Raw genomic sequence first — 13,089 nt, 5'->3', positions numbered from 1 at the left:
CCTAATAAGATAGCAAATTAAGCATAAAATTGGAATTTGAACATGACAATCAAATATAACTTGAGTATCTACCAACAAACAATCTTGAATTCAACTAGTATTTCAACATCACAATCCAAACATAATTATAAAATTCAAAAGTATAAGTTCGAAACTAATTTGAAAGTACAAGAGAAAGAGAGAAGAACTTATGATTCGGGCAGAGATTCGCCTTTGGTTTTGGGTTTCGGATTTCGCACCTATGTCCAAGCTTGAATCTCACCCTCCTTGGTTGTTTGCTAGGACTCCAACCAAAGGCCTTCTTCTTCATCGAACTCGAGCACCCCCAATTAGCTTCGAAATCTCATGTTATTTCTCTAATTTTTCTCACTCAAAATTATGTGCACTTTCTTGCATACTGATTTTCGAACCTTTGTAACACCCCCACGACTCCTCCTTTTATAAACTAGGAGAAATTGCGGGAGTTGTTATACCACGCATGATAATACGTAAGGCTAATCAGATAATACAACGGAAGTCTTTTAAAATAAACTGAAAATACTTTAATACAACGGAAATAAGAAATTTTGTAAATGAATTACAAACTCCGAGACTATCCCATACTAGTCCCATCTTCAAAAGTCAAACCTTGACCCCATTGGTCAAGTAAAGTCAAATATAAAATTCAAGATAACTTAAATAAGAAAGTACTCGTGTACTAAAACTCCTATCCAGATGCTTATGATTTCCATGCACATCAAGAACTTGTACCTACAACTTCTTCTCTAAACTCTGCTCACCAAATGGATCATCACAGGGTTGTTGAGGAAAAACAACAACCAAAAGAAACAAAGAAACACATACATCAGCAACGCTGAGTACATAACACAACTAACTAATGCGAATAATAATGCATGCAATCCTCAATCACTTCGGCTTGCTCTTTTTACGACTCTACATGCGACAAGCATATAACTGAACTTACTAAATACTTTCTTTTATTATTATTTGGCAATGAACGGGCACCGTCCTCCTCTCGGAATCATACGGGCTACTATTTCTTGTGTAAGAGATCCCACACCTCTTACTAAATTCCATGAACTTTAAATAACTTGACTCGAGAAATTTAAGCTTGTTAGTAATGAACGAGGGTGAGAGTGAGCCTCTAGACTCAACATCTCATAGATAAATAATACGAGTGACGCCTAGTCCACTCACAAATCTTGATAATTGGAATTCCATAAACTTGCTTGATAAAATAAAAGCATTAACATCGTCATGCTAAGCTATATGCAGGAGTATAGTTTCACACTAACTCCCCCTTATGTTCAATACTCATGGGGGATCCATCCCAAGAGTTTTATTGCCAAAGCCCATTATGTGAGACACAATCACAATAATACATCTAGCAAATAAATTAATTTCTTTCTTTCATTAACAAGTGAATGCAACAAACACCATAATTAACTCAATTCTAAATTCTTTGAGACCTTGCTCATCTTATTACTTTAATGATTCCATGAGTCCTTTTTCTTACTTTCTTAAGGATCCATGATCCAATCAATTGAGTCCTTGCTCAATGATTAAACTACTTGTGAGACCTTGCTCAATAACTTTAACTTGTGAGATCTTGCTCAATAACTTGATAACTTGTGAGACCTTGCTCAACAAAATATAATTCCTCATGAGACCTTGCTCAATAATATACATAACTTCTAATGAGACCATGCTTAATAAAATATCTAACTTATAATGAGACCTTGCTCAATAGAATATTCACAGGCAAGCCCTAGCTTCAAGAATAAGATTAATAACTTTAATCATGCTCAAAGGCAATAATCATCAATCACATGTTTTTCAAATACAGGAATAACTTAAAAGTTCCATTCCTAATCTCCTTTCTAAGTTCTCAACATGTACTCAAACAATTACAAGGCATAAGCCTCTCCTTACTCCTCATGCTCAATAAATAACCTTTAATATACTATAGTCAAAGGTCAAAGTCAAGTGTATGTACCTTGATTACACAAAAATCAACAGTCAAAAGTTTGACTGGCTTTAATTATTCTTGAAACCTACCAACAATAAAGTACTATCAATTAGTACTTCCAACAACAATTCAAAGCTACTAATAAATAAAAATCAGCATTTTAAATATAATAATAAAGCTGATTTTTTTTCTTTAAAAAGGCTTTAAAAACTATTTTAAACTCATAACTTGAAAACCTTTACTAGTAGGCAAAACCCACTACAAACTAATACTTAAAACTTCATAAAAACTACTAATTTACTTAATAAATTACTGCTGTAAATTATTAAAATTATAACAGAATTTTTTTTTTTTTACATGTGGTTCGAAAACCACAACCCAAAAACTAAACTTACCGGCGGCCACCGCGAGCACCACCCGCACCACCACCGGCACAACAGTAGCAAGGCGGCAGTCGCCACCACTGCCGGCACGGCGGTGGCCCAGACGGCACTTCACCGGTGCCCCGCCGGCGCCCCACCATGAAGGGTGGCCGGAAAACTCAAGGGGGAGGGGGAGTCCGAAATTAAAGAGGAAGAAAAGTAGAAGAAGAAAATAAAATTCAGAAAAATAACCTTTCTACTTTCCTTTGGTACTTGCAAGATCTCCTACAATTTTCAAAAACAAAAACTAGATTAGAAGTTGAATCTTTGAAGAAATTACTTGAAGAACTTACTTGAGGAAGAAAGAGTTTGAGAGAAAAAGAATCCTCCTTACTCCTTTTTGAAGAAAGTGGCTAGTAAAAGGATGGAAAACTTATGGTTTCCTTTTTATAGTGGTAGTTAATTTGGGTAAAAGACCAAAATGCCCTTACTCATCAAATTGCCAAAATACATTTGATGATAAATTTCCAAAATAATCTTCCTACTAATACTAATAAAATACTTTCTTGGATATACTAAAATACTTCTTTGTGGAAATACTCAAATACTCTTTTGGTAAAATGACCAAAATACCCTTCTGCTCTTAAATACTGAAATTAAATAGCTTTAATAATTAAAATGATTAAAATTATTTAATTAAATATCTTAAAAATATGGGGGATTACAGTCTACCCCCTTAAAAGAAGTTTCGTCCCGAAACTTAAACAAAACCCTCCTTTCTAATCCAACTTTCAACTTTGAAAACTTATGAGCATTACGCCCTAATATAATTCTTTCTTAAGAAGTAGCCAAATAATACGCTACTAAGTAAAACAAATAGCCAAATAATACGCTACTGAGTAAAACAAGTAGCCAAATAATACGCTACTGAATAAAACAAGTAGCCAAATAATACGCTACTGAATAAAACTTTTGCCTTGAATGTTCAGACTATGAAATGCTTACTTTGTTTGAAAAGTTTTCCTTGAAAACTCTAAAAATAGTGCACAAATGCAACAAATTCTTACTAATTTCTAGCAAAATTCGCGCACGCACTCTACCCCCCTTAAAGGAGTTACGTCCCGGAACTCAACTCACCTAGTCGAAGAGCTCAGGATACTTCTTTCTCATCTGTCTTCAGCTCCCAGGTAGCCTCTTCGGTACGCTGGTTAGACCACAAAACCTTGAGTATCTTATATCTTTATTTCTTGTACTCCTCACCTTAGAGTCCAAGATCTTTACTGGTCTCTCTTCAAAAGAAAGCGTCTCATCACTTCTATAATCTCGGGATCTAATACGTGAGACTTATCGGGCACATATCTCTTTAGTTGGGATACATGGAACACATTATGCACCTTTCCCAAGTTATTTGGCAAATCTAAACGATAAGCCAATCTTCCAATTCTTTCAATGATGTCATACGGACCTATAAACTTCGGGCTAAGCTTTCCTTTTTGCCCAAAACGCATCACCCCTTTCATAGGTGACACCTTCAGTAAGACTTTCTCGCCTACTTGATATTCGCTATCTCTTCTATTCTGATCTGCATAGGCCTTTTGACGATCCTGGGCCGCCCTCATCTTCTCACGAATATATCTCACTTGATTTACGGTATCTTCAATCATTTGCGGTCCAAAATAACCGTCTCGCTAATATCGTTCCAGCACAATGGACTACGACATTTCGACCGTATAGAGCTTCAAAAGGAGCCATCTTAATGCTAGAATGGTAGCTATATTGTATGAGAATTCTATTAAAGCCAACATCTCATCCCAAGTCTTAGGGTAATCTAAGGCACACACCCTCAACATATCCTCGAGAGTCTGAATGGTTCTTTCTGATTGACCATCAGTTGCTGGATGAAAAGTTGTACTTTTAGCACATGGTCCCAAAAGCTTTCTGAAATGCCTCCCAAAAATGAGATAAGAATCTTGAATCTCTATCCGACACAATGGTGGAAGGAACTCCATGATGCCTCACCACTTGGTCTACATATACTTTACCACACTGTTCCATCGACCAATTGTCCTTCATTGGAACAAATTTTGCTACCTTAGTTAGTCTATCTACTATCACCCACACTTTGGTGAATCCTTTCGTGTCTTAGGAAGACCTACAACGAAATCCATTGCTATGTCATCCCATTTCCACTCAGGCACTGGTAACGGTTGAATCGTCCTTGAGGTCTCTTGTGTTCGCTCTTCACCTTCTGACAAGTCAAACACCTAGCAACAAATTCAGCCACTTCTCTCTTCATATTGTTCCACCAGAACATTAGCTTCAAGTCCTTATATAATTTATCCCCTCCAGGGTGGATAGAATAAGTTGTGTTGTGCCCTTCTTTCATCACTTTTTCTTTCAACTCGGTGCAACTCGACGGTATGCACCATCTTCCATTGAATCGGACACTTCCATCATCATGGATACTAAACTCCTTTGTCTTTTTCTCCTCGATCAGCTTCTTTATCTTCTCCATTTCCTCATTCCCTTCTTGAGCCTTTAAAATTTCTTCATTCAATTCTGACTGGATTGAAATGGCATTTAAGCATGCTTCCACTCCACTACTTCCAACAACTTCAATGTTGAGCTTCCTAAACTCGTCACACAACTTCTCTGGAAGTACCAAAGTACTTAAACTATGGCTAGACTTACGACTTAACGCGTCGGCAACGACGTTTGCCTTTCCTTCATGGTATAAGATCTCAATGTCATAGTCATTCACCAACTCTAACCATCTTCTCTGTCTCATATTCAAACTTTCGAGTATACAAATACTTCAGACTCTTGTGATCTGTATACAACTTCACCTTCACTCCATATAAGTAGTGTCGCCAAATCTTCAAAGCAAACACTATTGCGGCTAATTCTAGATCATGGGTTGGGTAATTCACTTCGTACGGTTTCAATTGCCTAGAAGCGTAGGCTATAACCTTTCGATTTTGCATCAACACACACCCTAAACCATTTTTCGAAGCGTCACTATATACCTCCAACTCAGCATTTTCCTCTGGCAACGTCAAAATCGGAGTGTAGTCAACAACTCCTTAAGCTTCTTAAAGGCTTTCTCACACTCCTCGGTCCATATGAACTTCGTATCCTTCTTCATAAGACTAGTCATTGGTTTAGCTACCCTCGAAAAATCCTTCACAAAACGTCTATAGTAGCCAGCTAGACCCAAGAAACTCCTTATATCAGTAACATTCCTAGGTTTAGGCCATTCGCTCACTGCGGTTATCTTCGACGGATCTACGGAAATTCCCTTCTTTGACACAATGTGGCCAAGAAATGCCACTTCTTCCATCCAAAATTCACACTTCGAGAACTTTGCGTAAAGCTGATTCTCCCTTATTGTAGACAATACTGACCTCAAGTGCTCCTCATGCTTCTCCTTGTTCTTCGAGTAGATAAGGATATCATCGATGAATACGACTACAAATTTGTCCAAATACTCTCGAAAACTCTATTCATAAGGTCCATAAACATCGCTGGTGCATTGGTTAAACCAAATGGCATCACGGTGAACTCATAGTGACCATACCTCGTCCTAAAGGCAGTCTTGGTTGTCCTTCTCCCAATCTGCAATTGGTGATACCCTGACCTCAAGTCTATCTTTGAAAATATTCCAGCTCCTCTTAATTGATCGAATAGGTCGTCAATCCTCGGTAACGGATACTTATTCTTAATAGTCACCTTGTTAAGATCTCTATAATCGATACATAGCCTCAAGCTTCCATCCTTCTTCTTTACAAATAGAACAGGCGCTCCCCATGGGGAATAACTAGGTCTAATGTACCCTTTCTCGAGTAATTCCTCTAGTTGCTTATTGAGCTCCTTCATCTCTGCTGGAGCCATTCTATAGGGTGCTTTTGATATAGGGGCAGTTCCAGGAACTAAGTCTATGGTGAATTCTAATCCCTCTGAGGTGGCATTCCCAGTATATCTTCCGGAAATACGTCTGGAAACTCATTCACCACCTTCACATGCTCTATCTTAAGCTTCTCTTCTTCCAACCTGTGCACATTACACAAGAATAACGGAGCTCCCTTCTGCACTTGCTTTACCAAACTTAAGGCTGAAATGATCTTAATTCTACCTTCTTGTGGTTTAGTCTTGAAAGTCACCTTTTTCCCATTCTTATTCCTCAATCTCACTTTTTGTTCTCCACAAAGAATCTCGGCTTTATACTCCTTAAGCCAATCCATCCTAAAATAATCTCCAAGTCTTCCAATGGAAACTCTATGAGGTTGGTTTCAAAGTCTACATCCCCAATTCTCACAAGGACGTTTTCATATACTCTTGAGCAAGTTACTACTTCCCCAGATGGTAACATAATAGGAATTTCAACACTCTAGGGTTTCCTAAGCCATATTTTGAAACAACTAACTTTGAAACAAATGAAGTTCGGCTCCTGAATCAAATAAAGCTTTAACAAAAGTGGAATTAATAGAAACATTACCATAACTACGTCCTTGGACGTCTCAGCTTCTCTAGCACTTATGACATTCAACCTTGCACTGCAGGCACACTAGGACCAGCTCCACTCGAAACGGTCTTGTTGTTCCCATTTTGCTTGTTCCCACCTTGATAGTTGTTGCCTCCTGACTGGTTTCGATTACCCTGACCAAATTGGTTTCCGCTCTTGCCCTTGTCAGTCTTCAACTCAGGGTTCTTGGAGAAGCACTCATACTCTCGGTGACCCAATTTGTGGCAATAGTTACACTCCACCAGCTTTCCTTCACAATCCTTTCCAGGATGATTGTAGGGCACCTCTTGCAGAAATACACGCGTTCGTCTCCTTTCTTTCCCTTATTAGAACCATTTCCACCCTTCTGTGGTTGATATGGCCTCCATTCCTTTGGCCATTAGATTGTCCTCCTTGGTGAAAGTTATTTTGAGGCTTGAACTTCTTGTCGTTCCTCTGGAAATTCTGACTAGGATTCTCCTTCCTCTTTTGTTTGAGCTCTCAACTCCAGCTTGTTTCAAATAGGAACCTAAATGAGCAGCTCTATCATACACTTCCTCTAAGGTCCTGAAAGTTGAACCTCCTAGCCCAAGCTTCACCTCAAGACTAAGTCCAGTCTCGAACCTAATTGCCTTTATTTCCTCAGTAGGTACTAACTCGGGAGCAAACTTCATCAATCCTACAAACTTCTCATAGTACTGCTCCACAGTCATGTCACCTTGCTTCAACTCATCAAACTCAGTGGCCTTTTGCCTCCTCAAGAAATTGGATAAAATTTCTCCTTCATAGCTACTCCGAAAGCCTTCAATCAAAGTCAGGCCTTGCCATTAACGTCTCCTTATGCTGCGACCACCAAAAGTCAGCTTCCTCCTTGAGGTAATATGCAGCTATAGCTACTTTCCTATTATCTGGACATTGGATAGCATCGAATAGCTTCTCGAAATCCCTAACCCAGTTCTCAAGCTTAACAGGATCACCCTTCCCATCATAAGAAGGCGGTTTACTATCACTAACCCTCTTAAACCAATCAACAGACTTCTTCTTCGAAGGACCTCTTCTAGCTAAATTCGTAGTCACTCGGACTAAATTCCTCAAATGAGCATCAATTCCAGCGTTTCTATCGGCCATTGATCTGCCAAAGAAAAAAATTTGACTCAAAAATCGCTTATTGACCCTCTATATAGGTCAAAAATACTAAGCAAATGCCACGCTGACATTTAATTCACAATCTCCTTTCTAAGGAATTTTTATACTAACTCTCTTACTAGAGTAGTAGATTAGAGCAAAACTAGCACTACTTTGTAGTCATACTACACCTTTCAGTCCAAACTGGACTCCATGCAAGTAGAAAATGCTAACCACGTTGCAATCAAACACTTAGTCACATAAAACACATCAAAAGTGCTACTAGACTTAGAGCACTTACTAATCTAAGGCACATAAAGACTTAGTGACTAATGCGACGCAATGTACATATGCATATGCAATTCCCTTCCCTTTTTGCAATTCGACTTTGAAATACTTTTAAGTTCGAAAACTTTTGTAAAATAAGGTAATATAAACCTTGGAGCTCTGGTAACCACTTTGTAACACCCCCACGACTCCTCCTTTTATAAACTAGCAGAAATTGCGGGAGTTGTTATGCCACGCATGATAATACGTAAGGCTAATCAGATAATACAGCGGAAGTCTTTTAAAATAAACTGAAAATACTTTAATACAATGGAAATAAGAAAGTATGTAAATGAATTACAAACTCCGAGACTATCCCATACTAGTCCCATCTTCAACAGTCAAACCTTGACCCTATTGGTCAAGTAAAGTCAAATATAAAATTCAAGATAACTTAAATAAGAAAGTACTCGTGTACTAAAACTCCCACCGGATGCTTATGATTTCCATGCACATCAAGAACTTGTACCTACAACTTCTTCTCTAAACTCTGCTCACCAAATGGATCATCACAGGGTTGTTGAGGAAAAACAACAACCAAAAGAAACAAAGAAACACATACATCAGAAACGCTGAGTACATAACACAACTAACTAATGCGAATAATAATGCATGCAATCCTCAATCACTTCGGCTTGCTCTTCTTACGACTCTACATGCGACAAGCATATAACTGAACTTACTAAATACTTTCTTTTATTATTATTTGGCAATGAACGGGCACCGTCCTCCTCTCGGAATCATACGGGCTACTATTTCTTGTGTAAGAGATCCCACACCTCTTACTAAAGTTCCATGAACTTTAAATAACTTGACTCGAGAAATTTAAGCTTGTTAGTAATGAACGAGGGTGAGAGTGAGCCTCTAGACTCAACATCTCAGAGATAAATAATACGAGTGACGCCTAGTCCACTCACAAATCTTGATAATTGGAATTCCATAAACTTGCTTGATAAAATAAAAGCATTAACATCGTCATGCTAAGCTATATGTAGGAGTATAGTTTCACACTAACTCCCCCCTTATGTTCAATACTCATGGGGGATCCATCCCAAGAGTTTTATTGCCAAAGCCCATTATGTGAGACACAATCACAATAATACATCTAGCAAATAAATTAATTTCTTATCTTTCATTAACAAGTGAATGCAACAAACACCATAATTAACTCAATTCTAAATTCTTTGAGACCTTGCTCATCTGATTACTTTAATGACTCCATGAGTCCTTTTTCTTACTTTCTTAAGGATCCATGATCCAATTAATTGAGTCCTTGCTCAATGATTAAACTACTTGTGAGACCTTGCTCAATAACTTTAACTTGTGAGACCTTGCTCAATAACTTGATAACTTGTGAGACCTTGCTCAACAAAAATATAATTCCTCATGAGACCTTGCTCAATAATATACATAACTTCTAATGAGACCATGCTTAATAAAATATATAACTTATAATGAGACCTTGCTCAATAAAATATTCACAGGCAAGCCCTAGCTTCAAGAATAACTTTAATAACTTTAATCATGCTCAAAGGCAATAATCATCAATCACATGCTTTTCAAATATAGGAATAACTTAAAAGTTTCATTCCTAATCTCCTTTCTAAGTTCTCAACATGTACTCAAACAATTACAAGGCATAAGCCTCTCCTTACTCCTCATGCTCAATAAATAACCGTTAATATACTATAGTCAAAGGTCAAAGTCAAGTGTATGTACCTTGATTACACAAAAATCAACAGTCAAAAGTTTGACTGGCTTTAATTATTCTTGAAACCTACCAACAATAAAGTACTATCAATTAGTACTTCCAACAACAATTCAAAGCTACTAATAAATAAAAATCAGCATTTTAAATAAAATAATAAAGCTGATTTTTTTCCTTAAAAAGGCTTTAAAAACTATTTTAAACTCATAACTTGAAAACCTTTACTAGTAGGCAAAACCCACTACAAACTAATACTTAAAACTTCATAAAAACTACTAATTTACTTAATAAATTACTGCTGTAAATTATTAAAATAATAACAGAATTTTTTTTATTACATGTGGTTCGAAAACCACAGCCCAAAAACTAAACTTATCGGTGGCCACCGCGAGCACCACCCGCACCACCACCGGCACAATAGTAGCAAGGCGGTAGTCGCCACCACTGCCGGCACGGCGGTGGCCCAGACGGCACTTCACCGGTGCCCAGCCGACTCCCCACCATGAAGTGTGGCCTGAAAACTCAAGGGGGAGGGGGAGTCCGAAATTAAAGAGGAAGAAAAGTAGAAGAAGAAAATAAAATTCAGAAAAATAACCTTTCTACTTTCCTTTGGTACTTGCAAGATCTCCCTACAATTTTCAAAAATAAAAACTAGATTAGAAGTTGAATCTTTGAAGAAATTACTTGAAGAACTTACTTGAGGAAGAAAGAGTTTGAGAGAAAAAGAATCCTCCTTACTCCTTTTTGAAGAAAGTGTCTAGTAAAAGGATGGAAAACTTAGGGTTTCCTTTTTATAGTAGTAGTTAATTTGGGTAAAAGACCAAAATGCCCTTACTCATCAAATTGCCAAAATACATTTGATGATAAATTTCCAAAATAATCTTCCTACTAATACTAATAAAATACTTTCTTAAAATACTAAAATACTTCTTTGTGGAAATACTCAAATACTCTTTTGGTAAAATGACCAAAATACCCTTCTGCTCTTAAATACTGAAATTAAATAGCTTTAATAATTAAAATGATTAAAACTATTTAATTAAATATCTTAAAAATATGGGGGATTACAACCTTAATGGGGTATTTATACCCAATTTTGCCGCCCAATTGGTGAAATTCGAACCAATTGGAGAGGAGGATTGACCTCCAAGTATTCGGCCCTAAAACGCCTCTTCCTCCTAGCTTTTGCGGTGCCGAAATTCTGCGACTAGGCTTCATCTGATTGGTGGAGATGTGGTGGTGGTGTATACAAATTGTGGAGCTGATGTAGAGTATCGAAGAGGATGAATGAGGAGGGAAGATTACTGCTTCTGTCTTTCGTTCCTTTTTATGTTTTCCTTCTATTTATTTTTTCTTCTTTAATTTTTTCAGTTTTCTTTGCTTCTCTCACAGTCTCACGTAGGGGTGAAAGTTCGGTGTGCGGTTTGGATTAGAGCTTAATCCAATCCGATCCGAATAAAATTTGGATTTCAATTTTTCAATCCGAATCCAAACCAATAAGGGTTTGAATCCGATCTAATCCAATCCAAATTTTCATACTCTAGATTGGATTCGATCCGAAAATCCGATTTTTTTGAAAACTCTAGTTTTTCGATGAAATGAATTAAGCACAACAACAACTCAGTAAATTTAGGAAATGAGGAATTAATAACACTTAGTGTTTTAGGAGAAGGGTTTGAAGTGCTATATATATTGGGCTATGGAGTAGGTTTTTTTATTAAAAAAAATCAATTAAGCACTTAAGCCCAATCCAAATACATAATACAAGGCATATTACTATTTGGCTATATTGGATTTTTGGATCCGATTACCCTCAATCCAATCCGATCCGAAAATCCATTTTTTCAAAAATCTCAACCCGAATCCAATCCGAACACAATTCAAATCCGATCTGAATTACTAATTCGGATTGGATTGGATTGGATTTTAGAATTTATCCGAATAACTTTCACCCCTAGTCTCACGTGCTTGTTCTTTTTCTTTCTTTTGTTTTCTTTCTCTTTTTCTTCTTCATTGCTTTTGAACTCTTGGGCTGAATTTAACAAAGAGAATTGGGCTTGAACTTTTTGTTCCACTTTTTGGACTAAAAATAATTAGACAAAAATAGGAATACTAAGTAAAGTTAACAATGAAAATACAAACCTAAGGTAATATATCTAAAACTAACAAAAGTGTGAAAACGCACCAAATAATTATATAAACATATATATAATATTAAAGTAAGGGGAAATAAATATATGAAATCATGCACTTATCAAATTTTCCCACACTTAGTCCTTGATCGTACTTGATCAAACTCTAATTACACGCAATTATGACACATAACTTCACCTCTCTATTGTTTTAAAACAAAAACTGAACCGATGAAAAAGTCGAACAAAAAACTAAAACGTTTTATATTAGTTAGTGAAAACTCAAGTAAGATGTTAACAGGTTTGTAACATTATCAATTTAGAACAACAAAATCGTCGAAACTCATAACACATCATGTATATACTCTCTCGACATTTGATAAGCAACCAGCGAGCATTCTCACTCGACAGAACCATAATTTTAACAAATAGACCCTCACATGATAAATAATCACTCGTCACTCATGTGTTTGAAGAGGTTTATGTGCTTTGCTAAAGGTTCAATTCCAATGGCAAAGTCTCTGCCATAAGCTTGCACATCTTCTCGATTCTCCACTATTGTTAGACAACATATCAGACCTAAATCAAAAGACTTTTTAGATGGGACTATGGTTAAAAGGTAGAAAATCTTATAGATTTGTGGACTAGATGGCTTTGAACTAAGTGGAGCAAAAACTTAATAACTCCTCCCTTTCCAGACAAGAGGGAGCAAAAATAACTCTCGCACAGTACTTCAATCTTCTGTCATTATGAATCAATACAATTTCCAGTACTTTGACTTTGATATACAAACTCCCATTTATATCATCCTTTGTAGCTGCATACTATACTTGATTTCATTTTTATGCACACATGTTTTTTTCATTTCACTTTTTAATTCATCATTTTTTTCTCTTTTTTTTTCACTTCTTTCTTCTTTTTCGTCCCATTCAGTTTTTCCAAAGAATATCACGATTACAATTTTT

The 13,089-nt window shown here is 36.7% G+C and overlaps 2 long non-coding RNA genes across 2 annotated transcripts; both read right to left on the bottom strand.

The window, feature by feature from the left end:
• Window positions 1–699: 699 nt before the first annotated feature.
• Window positions 700–2,625, bottom strand: LOC130589597 (uncharacterized). The gene is made up of 3 exons (XR_008967139.1): window positions 2,584–2,625; window positions 1,997–2,054; window positions 700–771 (listed from the first exon to the last, which is right to left on the bottom strand). It is a non-coding gene; the product is annotated as an uncharacterized LOC130589597 (long non-coding RNA).
• Window positions 2,626–8,713: 6,088 nt separating this feature from the next.
• Window positions 8,714–10,736, bottom strand: LOC130592186 (uncharacterized). The gene is made up of 3 exons (XR_008970408.1): window positions 10,588–10,736; window positions 10,004–10,061; window positions 8,714–8,774 (listed from the first exon to the last, which is right to left on the bottom strand). It is a non-coding gene; the product is annotated as an uncharacterized LOC130592186 (long non-coding RNA).
• Window positions 10,737–13,089: the final 2,353 nt, after the last annotated feature.

The sequence above is a fragment of the Beta vulgaris genome, chromosome 7 (genome assembly GCF_026745355.1).
Source record: "Beta vulgaris subsp. vulgaris cultivar EL10 chromosome 7, EL10.2, whole genome shotgun sequence".
In the NCBI taxonomy this organism is placed as follows: Eukaryota; Viridiplantae; Streptophyta; class Magnoliopsida; order Caryophyllales; family Amaranthaceae; genus Beta; species Beta vulgaris.
This window is presented reverse-complemented; position numbering and strand designations above follow the sequence as displayed.